We start from the raw sequence: 18667 nt of genomic DNA, 5'->3' as shown, positions 1-18667 counted from the left end.
ATGTTCATATGAGAGCCTTATATAGTCCTTTCAACTCATAGTCTTGCTCTTTCCATGAAATGGCCTGTTATTCTGTGGCTAAGTAATTGAAACTACTCATTTTTACTACATTTTGTTTCTTGTAATAGAAATCAAGCTTGGTTAGGTTGACGTTGAATGGTCTAGATTTTGTGCCAATATTCATGTGACCAAATGGGTTACATGAAGGGAACCTTATACGGAAGAGAGAACAAGAAGAAAAATAACACATTGTATCCATAATTCAAGTAAAGAAACATGTCGTTCAGATGTTTTTAATGTTTAAATTATGAAGGTAAATTAGGATTCCATATCAAATGATTAAAATACAGACAAAAGATATACTTTATAAAGCCATGAACAAACAAATTGTTTACATACCCCTCTATAAAAAGTTTATAGATTCTTTATAAATAATTTATATACCCTTATAAATGGTTTATAAAATTTATGTATTGGTTTTATAAACATTTATAAATAATTTATAAACAGTTATTAATTATTTACATATAAATCCTTATAAACTATTTTACATACTCTTATAAATTGTTTTATAAGCCTTTATAAATGGTTTATAGACTCTTACAAAAAAATTGTAAACCTTTTTAAAAGGTTTATAAAATTCAGAAATTGTTTTTAGTAATTTTTATAAATAATTTATAAACTCTTATTAATTATTTATATATCCTTATAAACCCTTATAAACAATTTTACAAACTCTTATAAATTGTTTTTATAAGTCAGAAATTGTTTTTAGTAATTTTTATAAATGATTTATAAACTCTTATTAATTATTTATATATCCTTATAAACCCTTATAAACAATTTTACAAACTCTTTTTAAAAGTTTTATAAAATTCAGAAATTGTTTTTAGTAATTTTTATAAATGATTTATAAACTCTTATTAATTATTTATATATCCTTATAAACCATTATAAACAATTTTACAAACTCTTATAAATTGTTTCTATAAGTCCTTATAAATTACTGTAGACTCTTATAAATGATTTAAGAGACTTTCTAATTAGTTCCTAAACCTATAAACCTTATAAATTGAATACATAACCCATATTAATTGTGTATATACTTTCATAACGTTTTTATAAACAATTATAAATGGTTTATAGACTTTATTAATTGTTTTATAAACCTTTATAAATGTAAACATTTATAAATGGTTTTGAGACTCTTACAAATAATATATAACCCTTTATAAATAGCTTATAAACTTTACAAACTGTTTTATATATTTTTATAAATTATTTATAAACTTTTATTTTCTCTTAAGCTTTCTTTTCTCTTTATTTTTAGCTTCTTTCATGTTATTGCCCTACATCATATACTGCAAAAAGTAAAACCACAAATCCTCGTTCCCCTTAGCTTTTCTTCATTTTATATCCTTGTTAAACTAATTGCACAACACTGTAAAAATCCATGTCATCCAAGATCAGGATGTGTTGGGGTCACCAAATGTTTGTATTCCTCAGAGAATCCAAATAATGTATTAACCACAAGATGTAACAAAGAATAAACAACGTATTATAAGTCTCTCTAATTTATAAATTTATAAACCCCTATAAAACTACATTTATAATCGTTTATAAAACACTTAACATTATTGACCAAGACACCGATTAGATAATCACTTTTGGATTGTCTAGTGGTTCTGTTCCAGCTTCATAAATCCTTGGAGGCAATCATGAAGATGTGCAAGATTCATTGCTGTCTAACTGCAAGACGAAATAAAAAGATGATGTTAATTTTTAATCGTGGTATAAAGATACCTTATCCAAGCATAATGTTCATGTATTTCGGTAACAGTCTTACAAATAACACAGCACAAGACTTCTCGAGTTCACACGTTTATATGTTGTTCTATAGACATATATGATGAATTCTTGTTTAAGAACTTCTTTTATAAAACCTTGTAAATCGGTGAGCTGTACTATCAACAATATCCTAAAATACAGATTTATAAGGGGTTATAATTCCTTAATATGCAATGTACTATCGGAAAATCTCTCTCTTTACCGGAACTATTCAGATGACAAGTCCAAATCAACCGTATTCTATTTTTGGATAAACAGAAGGAAGAAAATCCTAAAATTACTTGAAACCCAGATTTATAAAGGATTTTAAGTTGTCAAAAAAACTTCTTGATAAAAAACTTCTTTTATAAAATCTTGTAAATCGTTGAGTTGTATTATCAACAATATCCCAAAACCCATATTTATAAAGAGTTATAATTCCTTAATATACAATGTTCACTATCGAAAAATCTCTCTCTTAGCAGGGACCATTCAAATGACAAGTCCAAATTAACCGTATTCTATTTTTGGATAACATAAAGGAGAAACCCCTAAAATTACTTGAAACCCAAATTTATAAAGGGTTTTAAGTTGTCAAAACTCAATATTGTTCACTATGGAAATTGTTTCTCTTATATCGACATGTTCAAATGAGAAGTCTAAAGCAAACTTTTTTGATTTTTTGATAAGAGAAAGAACAAAATCAAATATTTACTCGATACAAACAAAAGAATACAAAAATTAGAGACATACGAGTTGTGAATCTTGAACAGGAATCAACATTTGAAGGCTTTGAATCGCGATTCTCTGTAATCCGTTTTCGTCGCCGGTTGTGTGAGAGAGAGAGATGGCGGATCTCGACGGAGACGGCGGATCTCGACGGAGACGGCGGATCTCGACGGTAAGTCCAAGAGAAGATGGATCTCAAAAAGAGAGAGGAAAAGTCGATGATTGAGGAGAAGATAAGGTAAGGGTACTATTGTCTTTTGTTCATTAATGAAAGTGGTATTTATGAAAATGTCCCTAAATTAGTGGTAAAATTGAATAGTGGTATCAAACAAAGTGTAAAAGTAAAATTTCCCCTAGATTCTTTTTGGTTATTTTTGTTAATAATATATTTGATTTTCTCATATATGAAAATACAAAGATTTACAAATATTTTCATAACTGCACTCTTCTGGAGAAGAAAAAGAAAAATACCACAGATTTATTTGATTTGAAATGAAACATTACATGAAGAAAACAGAAACAGAAAAAAAAAAACAAAGAAGAAGATACAAGAGTAGTCTGTAAAAGGGGAACACTACAACGGTACGAACTGAATGTCAAAGGCATAGTCGTTCGACAATATCAACCTCTGTATACCAGAATCTAGAGAATCTAAACCGATAGCCGTTGGTTTGTCAGCACTTCCGAAAGCAAACTGGTATGATACGCCAGACTTTTTTATGGTGAATGTGGTGTCATTGCTTGACTTGGATCCCGTCAATACTATTTCTCTGATTGGCAATGAGCTGTCTGCAACTCTCCAATAACCCGACTCCTCGCAGTGATTGGGAAATTGGAAACGGATTTTAAGCTCTGTTGACACACGTACCACATCTGAATCTGATGACGTTGGTATAAATGTAACTTGTGAATTTATCATTCGTAGTTCCCTTCCATAAGAGAGCAATACCACTCTTTGCGGGCATGAAAAGCCAGAAGTTTCGATGCTCCCGTAACGACAAATCAGGGCATTTGCTCCCGGTCGTTCGAAGTAGGCGTGATACGGAGCATAAAACTCAACTGGCCTCCCGATAGTATCAAGCACTATTTCCTTCTCACCAGAAACAAAACCAGATGCTGTTATTGCAACCAGCAAGAAAGATACCATCAAACGGAATATTGTAGTTGCGCCACCAGCTGTTTTCATCATCATCTCGTTTCTTGCTTTGTAATATGAGCGATTTACACTCTAAGGCAGTTTACAAGTTTTATTATCACTCTAGAGCAGTTTGTGCTACTAGAGCAGTTTTTTGGTGAAAAGACTCAAAATGCCCTCTTAAAAGTGTAACTAGTAAGTTATTTTTTAGTTAGAAGATTTTGGTTTGATTAGATTTTCGAAATTCAAAATTAGTGATGGATCCCATAAAAGATTAAACCTAATTTTATATACATAACTAGTAAAGTACCTTTTGTATATCTTCTCGTCTTCTTAGTTCTTTTTTTCTTTTCAAATCTGGTTATGCTATTTTTTTTCCCGACGATTGACTTTACAATCCCTAAAATCACTAGTCATCCAATTCTCAGAAAGTTGCTCAAAGAAGAAGCGAGACAACGGTGAATTATGGCAAATGAGAATCTCAGAAAGTTGCTCGGAGAAGGATGTCGAGGATACGCAACCGGCGTGGGAAAGAGAAGGACGGCGGTGAGTTCCCCGACATTTGTGTGCTTGCTGTATATCTTAAGGGAGTATGTATTTGATGTTTCTGGGATTTTTTGTAGGAGCAGAAACGATGGAGGCTGATGATGTTTTGGTGGTGAGAGACGCACTAAACGGAACGTCGGAGATGTCTACCGGTAAGTGCTTTGAATTCTTTTGTTTTATTTGTATTTTTCTGGAGAAAAAAAAACAAATCTCTGTTTACTTGCAGAGCCGCCAGTGGTGGAAGAATCCGACGAGCGACTACCGCCAGTGGTGGAAGAATCTCAAGCACCAATGGTCAATTTTGACTTTTTTTGCACATTTAATCTTTCAGCTTTTGTATAATTTAGTTTTGGAGTACTCTTTGATGATAATGTACACATGTACACTCTGATGGATACATCGGTTAAGGTGGACGTATTAAAAAAAAAAACAAAATGGCTAGTCAAGAAGAAGATTGTACATTCATATATATCTTGTACACGTACGCACTCTAATATAGTTGTCCACATGAAACTGTGTATGGTGGATATATCAAAAAGATAACAAATATGGCTTAACATATTTGATGATAATGTACACATGTACACTCTGATACAGCGTGTAAAGTGGACATATTTGAAAAAAGAAAAATACAAGAATGGCTCATCAAGAAAAATATTGTACACTCAGATATATATCTTGTACACGTACACAGTCAGATATAGTTGTCCACATGAAAGTATGTAAGCTGGATATTTCAAAAAGATAACAAATGTGGCTTTACAAAGAAATGTATAAAACATTTTAAATGCATTACATTTTGAAATATTACAAGTAGCTCAACAATGAACATATCTACATGTACACTTGTTTACTAATATCGACATGTACATTTTACCATGGTATAACATTCAATTAGACATTTACGAATTTGTAACATAGATTTACAAGTTTCAACATTGTATGTTTATATAGTAAATATATGTTCAAAACAATTATGCCACAGGAGAATTCAAAGCAAAGTCTAAATTATTTTAATTATGTATATTTTAATTCTTTCGGATAGAGTTGGAGATGTACATCATGTTCATGTTAAATTTTGATTCATTTGGATAAAGTAAACAAACTCCATGGTTACTTGTTTGCAAATTTAGTCCTTCAGCTTTTGTATAATTTTGTTTTGGATACATATTGTACACATGTACACTTTGATGGTAATGTACATATGTACAATCGGATGGATACATATTGTGTAAGGTAGACGTATTTTTTTAAAAAATACCAGAATGACTCATCAAAAAAAGATTGTACACTCAGATTGTACACTTAGATTTACAAGTTTCAATATTTTATATTCAAATGGTGAACATATATACACAAAATTTATGTCACAAGAGAATTCAAAGTAAAGTCTAAATTGTTTTAATTATGTAAATTTTGATTCTTTCGGATAAAGTTAGAGATGTACATCATGTTCGTGTTAAATTTTGATTCATTCGGATAAAATAAATAAACTCCATGTTGCATTTTTATTTTTATGTACTACATGTTCGTGTACACGAGTATATTGAATAACCACATGGATACGATCTTGGCTCGACATGTCCACGTGTTCCTATGTTTAAAGGTACATGTTTTAACGATGTCCACATGTACACTGTTGTAAAGGTATTCACGTGTACACAATATCTGGGAATCTGCTCATGTCGTAATTATTTTTGGAAAAGTATGTTAGTATACCAAGCAGCCAAAACAAACTTTATTAAAGCTTGATTCAAGATCGAAACTTTACTAGAGGTATAAATTTAAAAGATGTGACAAATCTAAAATGTATCATCTATCATATAAAAGAGGAATAACTTGAGTCCAAGATCGAAACTTTACAATCATAGACACCAAAATCTGCAAGTTTGAGAACTCTGTCATCAACACCAAAGAGGATCTGAATCATCTATCTCTTAATCTCCCCTCCACAGAGAATTCTCCCCTCCACCAGATAGGAACTGTTATCTTCTTTTGCTGAAAAGGAGCCACGACAGTGGCTAGAAGCAATAATCCAGAGAGTTTATGGTCAAAGTTTAAGATTTTTGGATTTTTCTGGACAAAAAAAAGATGAACCGAGACAGATAAAGAAGATGAAGTGGGATTAGATGATAAAATGAATATGAGCCATTAATAGTAAAAGTACAGCAGTAAATCCAAGGGTCAGGAATTAAGACATATATGTCTTGTCCAATGTGTTCAGATTTAATCTTGGTCGTCGGATGGAAAGAAAGATGTGCGGCTGAGGTAGGTTCCCGCCTATACTCTAGTTTAGTTAGTTAGATGCATAGTTAATAATAGACTAGTTTAGTTAAGAAAAAAGGAAGCTGTTAGAATAAACTGTCTTAGTAGTAGAAACTGCTCTATTGTGTTATAAAAAACATAAAACTGTCTCTCAGTGTAATATTCTCTTGTAATATTTTGTTTGGTTCATTTATAGAGATTAGCTAGCTAGGGATATAATTTAGTGGGATTCAGTGCTCGTCTTCTTTTGTTTTCTACTCGTCATGCTGAACGTGCTTGCGTTTATTTTTTATAGAATCACACAATCAATATCAATAAGAAGTCCTTCTGTTATTCAATCAAATCAATTCTCAATCACAATATCAAAACTCACTCTCAAAACTCATAGCATATGTCGACACAAGACATTGCTTTATTTAGAACATCAAAACTCCTAATCTCAATAGGAAAACATAAAACATATATGATCTTTATCTTTAAAGATCATAAGCCCACTACTCATAGGATTACTTGATCCTTAAGCTTTCTACAAGCTTATCTTCAACAATCTCCCCCTTAAGCTTGAACTTATCTTCACACACATCTTGAACTCCAATCAGATCTCTCATTTCTTTAAACTTAATTCTCCCAAGTGATTTTGTAAGAATGTCTGCCTTCTGTTCACTTCCCGGACCGTGTTCAACCTCAACTTGCTCGTTCTCAACGCATTCTCGAATAAAATGGAACCTTCGGTGTATGTGTTTACTTCGGCCATGAAACACAGGATTCCTTGTCAGAGCAATAGCAGATTTGTTGTCAACTCTAATGACAACTCGCCTGCAAGGTTCACCGATCACTTCGCTTAACAACTCCTGTAACAAGATAGCCTGTTTTGCGGCTTCAGTCGCTGCCATAAACTCAGCTTCACAACTTGACAATGCCACAATCTCTTGTTTAGTCGAGCACCAAGTTATAGGGCTTTGTCCAAGATAGAATATGTGTCCCGTTGTGCTCTTCCCATCATCTTCGTCGACGTTATGAGAGCTGTCACTGAAACCCTCCAACTTCAGACCTTTACCACGCGCGAAGCTGAGCCCAAGAGCACAGGTTCCTCGCAGGTACCGCAAGATTTGTTTCAACGCAGCTCCATGAGACTCTTTAGGCTCTTGCATATATCTACTAAGCACTCCCACACTAAATGACAAATCAGGACGCGTATGTAATAGGTACCTCAGACAGCCGATCGCTCTACGATATTTGCTCTCATCGATCTTTCCTTCATTGAGAGCTTTAGAAAACTTTGCATTCATCTCCATTGGTACGTGTGTTAGGTTACAAGACTCCATCCCGAACTCCTCAAGGATCCTACACGCGTACCGGTCTTGTTTCAGGAGAATACCGACTTCTAGTTGATGAACCTCTATCCCTAAGTAATAGGTTAGTAAGCCAAGATCACTCATGTCAAAGCTATCTCCCATCTCTTGCTTGAATTCCAATATTAACTTGAGTGATGATCCGGTAACAAGTAGATCATCTACATAAACAACTACAACTAGAAGTTCTCCGTTTTCTTCTCTTCAATAGAGTGAGGGTTCCTTTGAGCATCTCTGAAAGCGCAAAGCCCTCAGAATCTGGTTCAGTTTGATGTTCCATGCTCTAGGTGCTTGACGTAAGCCATAAAGAGCTTTCTTGAGCTTATAAACTTTGTTTTCTTGTCCTCGCACAATGAACCCTTCTGGCTGCAACACAAACACATCTTCCTTTAACTCGCCATGAAGGAAAGCCGTTTTCACATCTAAGTGGTGAATCTTACACCCCTTTGATGCCGCTAGTGCAATAATCAGACGAATGGTCTCCATTCGAGCTACCGGAGCAAAGACTTCATCATAGTCAATGCCATGTTTCTGAACATATCCCTTTGCCACCAGTCGAGCTTTGTACTTACTAATGCTTCCGTCAGCGTTTCTCTTTATCTTGAACACCCATTTAAGTCCAATTGGCTTCACTCCATCGGGTAATTCAACAAGATCCCATGCACTGTTTTTCTCTATAGAAAAAATCTCATCCTTACACGCGTCAATCCAAACCTTTAGCTCTTTTGCTTCGTTGAAGTCCCATGGTTCGTTGTTTATTACCATCAACAATCGCTCACATTCTACTTCGGCAATGAGTATATAATCATCAAGATAAGAAGGTTTTGTTGTTACCCGCTGTGATCGTCGAAGTTGTGGCTGCTGTTCCTCTTCTTCCTCATCGAACTGATCCTCATCATTACTTTCGTCATTGTTCTCGCTTACAGATCCTGCATCTTGAGTAACATCTTCTGTCTCAGAGGTGTCACGCATTCCTTCAAATATAAGCTCCCGAGATAGATCATGTTCTGTTTCCTCTGTTTTCTCCCAATTCCATTCTTTTCTTTCATCGAAAAGGACATCTCGGCTTACCACAATACGTTTGCTGAGAGGATCAACCAGCCGGTAAGCTTTCGAACCTGGTTCTGTTCCCAAGTGAACCAGTATACGCGATCTATCATCCAGCTTTCTCCTTCCTGCTGCTTCAGTCCTTGCGTAACACACACAACCAAACACTCTCAAGTGGCTCAGGTTTGGTTTCTTTGATCGTAACATCTCATACGGTGTCGCCTCAGACAGAGATCTCGTTGCACACCGATTGATTAAATATGTAGCATGCCTCACTGCTTCGCCCCAGAGTTGATTTGGTACGTTCATGTGCTTTAAGATGCTCCTTGTCATCTCTATGAGAGTTCGATTGCATCGTTCCACCACTCCATTCTGTTGAGGGGAATAAGGTTCAGTCAAGTGTCTTTTAATGCCTTTCTTGTCGCAGTAGTCTTGAAATTCATGTGAAGTAAATTCCCCTCCTCTGTCTGTTCGAAAAGTCTTGATCTCTTTCTGTGTTTCTTGTTCCACAAGCATCTTGAAGTTTTTGAATTTTTTGAAGGCTTCACCCTTTTCTTTCAACAATATCGTCCACATATAGCGTGTATGGTCATCAATGAGTACGAACACATATCTTCTTTGTGAAGGTGTTGGAGGTGAGATAGGTCCGCAAAGATCTCCGTGTATTAGCTCAAGTGGACTAGATGCTCGATATAGTGTTGCCTGTGGAAACGATCTTCTAGTTTGTTTTCCTTTCAGACAAGAGACGCAAGTTTCTTTACTCTTCGTAATATTAGGAACGCCAATAACAAGATCTTTGTTGACCATCAACTTCAGTGTCTCGGTATTTATATGTCCGAGTCGAGCGTGCCATATAGATGACTCGGTTGTTGCCGCCAGTTGCAAGAATTGTGCATGATCAGCTTCAAGGAGAACTTTATACAGTCGATTCACTGACCTTGTAGTCGTAAACATTAACTCTCCGTAACGATCAAACAACATCAGTGTGTTATTCTTCATACGTACCTCGCATCCGACCTCGGTAGCCTGTCCCAAGCTAACTATGTTGCTCCTTAGTGCAGGAATAAAATAGACATTATTTAAAACCTTTCTCTCGCCTCACTTTAGAACGAAACGCACCGAACCTTTGCCTTTTATTTCAACTCTGGAATTGTCTCCAAATCTCACTTTACCCGTAATGGTTTCATCCAGTTCATGGAAGAACGTACGATTTCCACTCATGTGATTGCTTGCACCATTGTCCAGATACCACACATTTTTCATATCAGCGTCAGCTTCGAATACATTGGGATTTACCTTGTTCTCATTGAGGTAAACAACCTCATTCATCATTAACTCATCTGCTTCTTGAGTATCTTCTTCCTTTTTCTCAATAATCTCTTGAAGTTTTAGTTGCTTGTCTGGACACTCACTGGCATAATGTCCTTGTTTATCGCATTGAAAGCAAGTAATGTGAGACAGATCACAGCCTTTTCCTTGTCTGTACGCCTCTCGTTGGCTCTGAAACGATCCAGAGCGCCACGGCCTCTTCCTCTCCAGGCAGAGCGACCAACTCGTCCCCTTCCTCTGCCATAGTTTCCACCGTAACCCTCTGTATAAGAGTCCCCACCAGCGTACATCAGTTTCTCTTCTTCGTCGCGTGTGTCTTCTTCTTCCTCTGTAATTCTTTCTTCGTAGGCTCTTAGTCTACCAACTATGTCCTCAAAACTTGTTACTTTGAGATCCAGTACCTGCTCCAATGAGGCAACAATATGTATGTATTTCTTTCTTGGTAAACTTTTCAGAAATTTCTTGACTATTTTCGGTTCTTCAATGATCTCTCCCAAGGAAGCAGACTTTGACGATATTTCAGATATCTTCCCCACAAACGTATCAATTGTATCACCATCTTTCATCTTCAGTCGATCAAATTCTGCCTTTAAAGTTTGCAACCTAGCTTCTCGGACTCTCTCAGCTCCAACGTGCCTTGCTTTTATTGCATCCCAAACTGACTTCGCTGTCTCTAGGTCTCCTACTTGTAGCGTTAAAGCTTCTGGTATTGACTGAAATAGAAGTGCGATAGCTAGGTTATTCTTCTCTTCGATTTTGTTCCCAGGCTCGATGGTTTCCCAGACTTTGTTAACTTTCAGCGCTATCTTCATCTTCATGGCCCAGACTGTGTAATTAGAAGAAGACAGCATCGGAAACTTGATGGATGATGCTCCTCCATGTTTACCTAGCTCGGGTCCTTCTTTCGTATCACTCATGATAATTGTTTGTATGCTTCAAAGACAGAGGTTTTCTTTGTTTGGCTCTGATACCAAATATAGAATCACACAATCAATATTAATAAGAAGTCCTTCTCTTATTCAATCAAATCAATTCTCAATCACAATATCAAAACTCACTCTCAAAACTCATAGCATATGTCGACACAAGACATTGCTTTATATAGAACATCAAAACTCCTAATCTCAATAGGAAAACATAAAACATATATGATCTTTATCTTTAAAGATCATAAGCCCACTACTCATAAGATTACTTGATCCTTAAGCTTTCTTCAAGCTTATCTTCAACATTTTTTTCCTTACGACCCGGCAGCAAATAAAGAATTGATCTCCGTCAATGCTGCTTATAATTGCTTTTTTTTTTGTTTTTCTCTCAACTTGAAAATGTGGAACGTGCTTTGAAGTTTATAATCATTCTTTATCCCCTTACAACCTGGAGATTTCGACCGCATCTTAGTCAACGCCATTGATAGGCTGATGTGGAGGTTGATATTTCTAAAAGATAGGCTTAGGCCTGTGAGTTTCTACCCTAAACTGAAGTCCCTACTTTAACTAAAAAATCAAAATCTGATCTGAACCCTTATACAAAAATATCCAAACATGGCTTAAGATTTTGATAATTTAGAGTTCGGGTACAATCTGAATTGAACAGAACTCCATAAATACTCGAAATCAATAAAATATATCATATTTTATATATGTTAAGGTAATTTAGATGTTGTAGAGTATTTTATATATTTTTTAGTTTGTTTTATTTGTTATTTTAATATTTTTAGTTGGTTTAGATGGTTTAACTAGTTTTCAATTAGATTTTAAATAATTTCTATATTTTAAGTATTTTTTGTCAAATTTTTATTTTAAAAAATATTCATGGGTAATTCTAAACACTGATTATAATCTGATTCAAATTGAACCCAGAAGAAACCGAACATGTCCCAATAATTAGTAAAACCCGAATAAAAATTATAAGCATAGTACAAAAAATCCAATTCGAATCAATCAACCTGAATTCGATGGGTTCCGAACGCTGACACCTAGCTAGGCTTATGTGAGATTTATTCAAAAAAAAAGTTTCTTAATTGTTTGCTCGTACGAATTAACATAAGTTTTATATATGATGTCATACCTCACTTTGACAACAACTTTCTTTTTCTTTTATAATTTTTATTAACATGGAAATATCTCGGGTCTATATAATGGTTTAGACTAATTTTCAAAAGAAATTACAAACAATACATGGATATAATTTCTCTCTTTCTCAGTATTTAAATGAGCTAAAAACAAGGGTTCATATCCATGTAGGTGTTTAGGGACAATGTAACTTAATCCCACATAGTATGTAGATCGATCCTGAAACGTGTCGTCGTCTTAAAATCTTATCTTTTGCAACTGAAAATAATTTTTTTGGGTCAGAGCAAACCAAACTTTACACTAGTCCGGTTAAAGTGATATGAATTTTTTTAATAAAGTATTTAATATATTGGCAAAAATAATGTTGAATTTAATTTATCTATCTATATTATTATTTGAGAATTGATTTTGTATATTTGTCATATTATTACTTTATTTATTTGTTATGTTCTTATAATAATTTTTAGTTGGTTATTATTTTATTGTCATATTTTAATAATTTTAGCCAAATCATTAGTTTAAATAAGAAACAATTACACCACAAGGCAGTTTTAAGTTTTTATTAACACAATAGGACAGTTTATGCTCTTTACACACTTTTTCTTTTCCCAATACACATTTTACACTTTCCAACTCACCAAACAATTGGAATCTAACTAAGACTTAACTAAATAAAAATATAATATTTATTTTTAATCTTTTAATATGACAGCTCATGCTTCTCTCTCTTTATCTATCTCTCTCTTTCCCACCATCAAATTCAGATATGTTATCATGTCTCTGAGAATAATAAAGTCATCGATTTATCTAACTAAAAAAAGATTCTATAATTATTATCCTCAGTCTTGATCTCGACGGACGATCTCAGTGAGGTAAACGAATGAGTCGATTTAAAACGTATGTGAGAGCTTGCGATGAAGAAAGGTTTGAGGTTGTGAAGTATCTATCTTATTAAAACTCAAGTACAAAATTGGAGTGTTTGGAGACTTGAATAGGACTTTTAAAAATTTGGAGTGTTTGGAAACATGGATTGCAGTCTTTTAAAAAAAATATTTTTGTTTGAAAACAAGGATAGTAGTATTAAGAAAAAAAAGTAATGTGCTTATGTTTTTTTAAAAAATTGAAAGTTATCTAGGCCACTTTTAAAATATACCAAAATGGGTCAATCTAATTCCCTAAATTTTTTTTTTCTAAACTAACCATAAAACAAAATTTAAACTTTATATACATATTTCAAATCAAAATAATAATTCAAATTTGATTTATATCAAAAATTGATTCAAAAATATACATATATTCAAAAATGGATTTTTACTAAACTATTTTTCAATAACCATTATAAAAAAATATTGTCAATATATATAAGAAAAATATAATACAAAGCCCAATTTGAAATACCAACTCAAATTATGGTTTTCATATTTCATATTAAGTTTTAAAAATATAATATATGTAATTATTTATATGATGGTATGTATAAAATACTATTAATTATATGATTACTTATATGATGGTACATATAAAATACGATTAATTATATGATGATAAAATACGATATATAATAATGACTAGGGATGGGCTTTTGGATACCCATACGGGTTTAGTTCTGATCGGTTTGTATTTTGAGTTTTCGGGGTCAAAGATTTCAGCCTTATTAGAATGTTTCTAAATTTTGGTTTGAGTTCGATTTGGATCTTTGCGGGTTTGGTTTGGGTTTGGATAACTAATTTAAATTATTTTTAAAGTCTTAAATCATTATATATTTTAAATTTCTCAAAATGTATAAATAAAATAATATATTACGTATAAATTTGAATAACATATGTCATAATACTTAAGCTTAACATATCAATTGGCTTGATTTAAAATTTTGGATACGAAATCAATAATTATTTTAAGTATTTTTGGTGATTTGAGTATACTTTAACTATTTCAGATATTTACTTTTGACTATCTATATATATTTTCAAGTATTTAAACCAATTTAAAAGTATCATTTTTGATGTTTTATATACGTTAAATCTAAAAATAATTAATATATATAAGTATATAAATCTATTTTTAGATAAATTCGGATACCCAAATACTTCGGTTCGGATCAGATTCGGTTCTCTAAATAACAAAATTTTGAATAATTAGAATATTTAATCAATTTATGTTTGGGTTTGGTACTATATCTTTGGATCGGTATCGGTTATGTTCCTCGGATTCATTTTTCCAAATCCTAATAATTAAATGAAAAACAAATATCAACATATTTTTCAAAATATACACCCGCGCGCCTGCGCGGGTCAAAATCTAGTGTGAGTTAACGGTGGAGACGAACTGCAAGGAGAGAAATGGAAGATTCACCGAGCAGCTAACCACAAAGTAGGGAGAAGAGAAGTGTAGTAGATGTGGATAAACATGTTGACGATATGAAGTTCAAGACCACCGAGTTGAGACTCGGTTTACCCGGATCCGAGTCACCCAAGTGAGCATCCAAATGATTATGATCCTTCTTGTTGATCTTGAATTGATTTTGTTTCATCCTCTTCGTTTTAAAAAGATTTTTTTAAGTATGCAGCTATGACACATCTCATTTGTAGCAACAAAAGTTTTGATTTTTAGGCTATACGGGTCCATTTATTACTTGTGGATTACTAAGTGACAACAAAAGTTGATTTTTATGCTTGTGGCTTGATTTTTATGCTTGTGGCTTGTTGTACACATGTACACTTTTTTGTATATGTAAAGTGATGTACACATATATAGCATTATAAACATTGTACATGTGAAAATTTTAAACAAAATGAGAATACACGATTCTACGATACATTGCCTTTGTAATATACAACGTACACATATAAACATTGTACACATACAAGTTGGTTTGTGTACACTTTTTGACGAGTACACATATGTGAAGAGGTTGTACACATGTACACCCTTTTGTACATGTGGATATGTAAAGCGATGTACACATATATAGCATTAAAATATTGTACATGTGGAAATTTTAAACAAAATGAAAATACATGATTCTACGATCGTTTCCTTAGTAATATACAATGTACACATATAGGTTATATACAACGTGGATTGGTGGTTGCTTAGTAATATACAATGTGTACATCGAAAATGAACCAATATATGTGAAGAGGTTCTACACATATGGGTGGATTGTTGGTTGCTTAGTAATATATAATGTACATATGTTGTCTTTGTACACATGTACATATATTACATGTTGTACATTTAATGAGGGGCATTTTAGTAAATATATCTTCGTGTTTTCCAGATTTTTTAAGGTTTCCTGTAACAAATATTGCGGCCGCCATTGATTTCTTTCATGTATTTTTTTATTTTTTTTCGTTTATGTGTAGATTACACTTCAAAATTATTTATTTATCACTTCTAAAGTGATTTCTAACTTTTGATTTTGAAATTTAGTGAAATTTGGCCACATTTGTTATCTTTTTGAAATATCCAGCTTACATACTTTCATGTGGACAACTATATCTGACTGTGTACGTGTACAAGATATATATCTGAGTGTACAATATTTTTCTTGATGAGCCATTCTTGTATTTTTCTTTTTTCAAATATGTCCACTTTACACGCTGTATCAGAGTGTACATGTGTACATTATCATCAAATATGTTAAGCCATATTTGTTATCTTTTTGAAATATCCACCATACACAGTTTCATGTGGACAACTATATTAGAGTGTGTACGTGTACAAGATATATATGAATGTACAATCTTCTTCTTGACTAGCCATTTTGTTTTTTTTTTAATACGTCCACCTTAACCGATGTATCCATCAGAGTGTACATGTGTACATTATCATCAAAGAGTACTCCAAAACTAAATTATACAAAAGCTGAAAGATTAAATGTGCAAAAAAAGTCAAAATTGACCATTGGTGCTTGAGATTCTTCCACCACTGGCGGTAGTCGCTCGTCGGATTCTTCCACCACTGGCGGCTCTGCAAGTAAACAGAGATTTGTTGTTTTTTCTCCAGAAAAATACAAATAAAACAAAAGAATTCAAAGCACTTACCGGTAGACATCTCCGACGTTCCGTTTAGTGCGTCTCTCACCACCAAAACATCATCAGCCTCCATCGTTTCTGCTCCTACAAAAAATCCCAGAAACATCAAATACATACTCCCTTAAGATATACAGCAAGCACACAAATGTCGGGGAACTCACCGCCGTCCTTCTCTTTCCCACGCCGGTTGCGTATCCTCGACATCCTTCTCCGAGCAACTTTCTGAGATTCTCATTTGCCATAATTCACCGTTGTCTCGCTTCTTCTTTGAGCAACTTTCTGAGAATTGGATGACTAGTGATTTTAGGGATTGTAAAGTCAATCGTCGGGAAAAAAAATAGCATAACCTGATTTGAAAAGAAAAAAAGAACTAAGAAGACGAGAAGATATACAAAAGGTACTTTACTAGTTATGTATATAAAATTAGGTTTAATCTTTTATGGGGTCCATCACTAATTTTGAATTTCGAAAATCTAATCAAACCAAAATCTTCTAACTAAAAAATAACTTACTAGTTACACTTTTAAGAGGGCATTTTGAGTCTTTTCACCAAGAAACTGCTCTAGTAGCACAAACTGCTCTAGAGTGATAATAAAACTTGTAAACTGCCTTAGAGTGTAAATCGCTCTAATTATTATCCTCAGTCTTGATCTCGACGGACGATCTCAGTGAGGTAAACGAATGAGTCGATTTAAAACGTATGTGAGAGCTTGCGATGAAGAAAGGTTTGAGGTTGTGAAGTATGTGAGTTAACGGTGGAGACGAACTGCAAGGAGAGAAATGGAAGATTCACCGAGCAGCTAACCACAAAGTAGGGAGAAGAGAAGTGTAGTAGATGTGGATAAACATGTTGACGATATGAAGTTCAAGACCACCAAGTTGAGACTCGGTTTACCCGGATCCGAGTCACCCAAGTGAGCATCCAAATGATTATGATCCTTCTTGTTGATCTTGAATTGATTTTGTTTCATCCTCTTCGTTTTAAAAAGATTTTTTTAAGTATGCAGCTATGACACATCTCATTTGTAGCAACAAAAGTTTTGATTTTTAGGCTATAGGGGTCCATTTATTACTTGTGGATTACTAAGTGACAACAAAAGTTGATTTTTATGCTTGTGGCTTGATTTTTATGCTTGTGGCTTGTTGTACACATGTACACTTTTTTGTATATGTAAAGTGATGTACACATATATAGCATTATAAACATTGTACATGTGAAAATTTTAAACAAAATGAGAATACACGATTCTACGATACATTGCCTTTGTAATATACAACGTACACATATAAACATTGTACACATACAAGTTAGTTTGTGTACACTTTTTGACGAGTACACATATGTGAAGAGGTTGTACACATGTACACCCTTTTGTACATGTGGATATGTAAAGCGATGTACACATATATAGCATTAAAATATTGTACATGTGGAAATTTTAAACAAAATGAAAATACATGATTCTACGATCGTTTCCTTAGTAATATACAATGTACACATATAGGTTATATACAACGTGGATTGGTGGTTGCTTAGTAATATACAATGTGTACATCGAAAATGAACCAATATATGTGAAGAGGTTCTACACATATGGGTGGATTGTTGGTTGCTTAGTATTATATAATGTACATATGTTGTCTTTGTACACATGTACATATATTACATGTTGTACATTTAATGAGGGGCATTTTAGTAAATATATCTTCGTGTTTCCCAGATTTTTTAAGGTTTCCTGTAACAAATATTGCGGCCGCCATTGATTTCTTTCATGTATTTTTTTATTTTTTTTTCGTTTATGTGTAGATTACACTTCAAAATTATTTATTTATCACTTCTAAAGTGATTTCTAACTTTTGATTTTGAAATTTAGTGAAATTTGGCCATTGTTGCTCGAGTTTCATCGTGCAACTGAAGCGATGACCACCGCAGCCGATCCCGAGCATCACGACCACCACGAGCTACAGCCCGAGTGTAATGGAGATTAGAAAAAAAAAAAAATCTGGTTTGGTCTAAAATCAGGTCCAACAAAACTTTTAAAATTTAAAATTCAAAACCTTAACTAGAAAGTCCAACTAGCTGTGAGAAAAGAAACCAGATTCAAAAAGAAAACGAACCAAGTCACATCCCACCAACCCCTAGTTAGCAGAAACTGTCTCAGTAGCAGAAACTGACTTATCTTGTAATAAAAACTTGGAAACTGCCCTACAGTGTAAAACACTCTTTAAATAATCTATATTGTTATATAAAAATTATTAAATAAATAAGAGTAATAGTTAGCATATAATTCTAAATATTATACTTGAACTAAAATCAAGTTGGTTTAC

At 33.5% G+C, this 18667-nt stretch overlaps 1 long non-coding RNA gene across 1 annotated transcript; it reads left to right on the top strand.

The window, feature by feature from the left end:
• Window positions 1-846: 846 nt before the first annotated feature.
• Window positions 847-5006, top strand: LOC125597104. Its single transcript, XR_007331518.1, has 3 exons — window positions 847-4237; window positions 4315-4389; window positions 4464-5006. It is a non-coding gene; the product is annotated as an uncharacterized LOC125597104 (long non-coding RNA).
• The last annotated feature ends 13661 nt before the right edge of the window (window positions 5007-18667 follow it).

This window comes from Brassica napus, chromosome A1 (genome assembly GCF_020379485.1).
Source record: "Brassica napus cultivar Da-Ae chromosome A1, Da-Ae, whole genome shotgun sequence".
Classification (NCBI taxonomy): domain Eukaryota; kingdom Viridiplantae; phylum Streptophyta; class Magnoliopsida; order Brassicales; family Brassicaceae; genus Brassica; species Brassica napus.
This window is presented reverse-complemented; position numbering and strand designations above follow the sequence as displayed.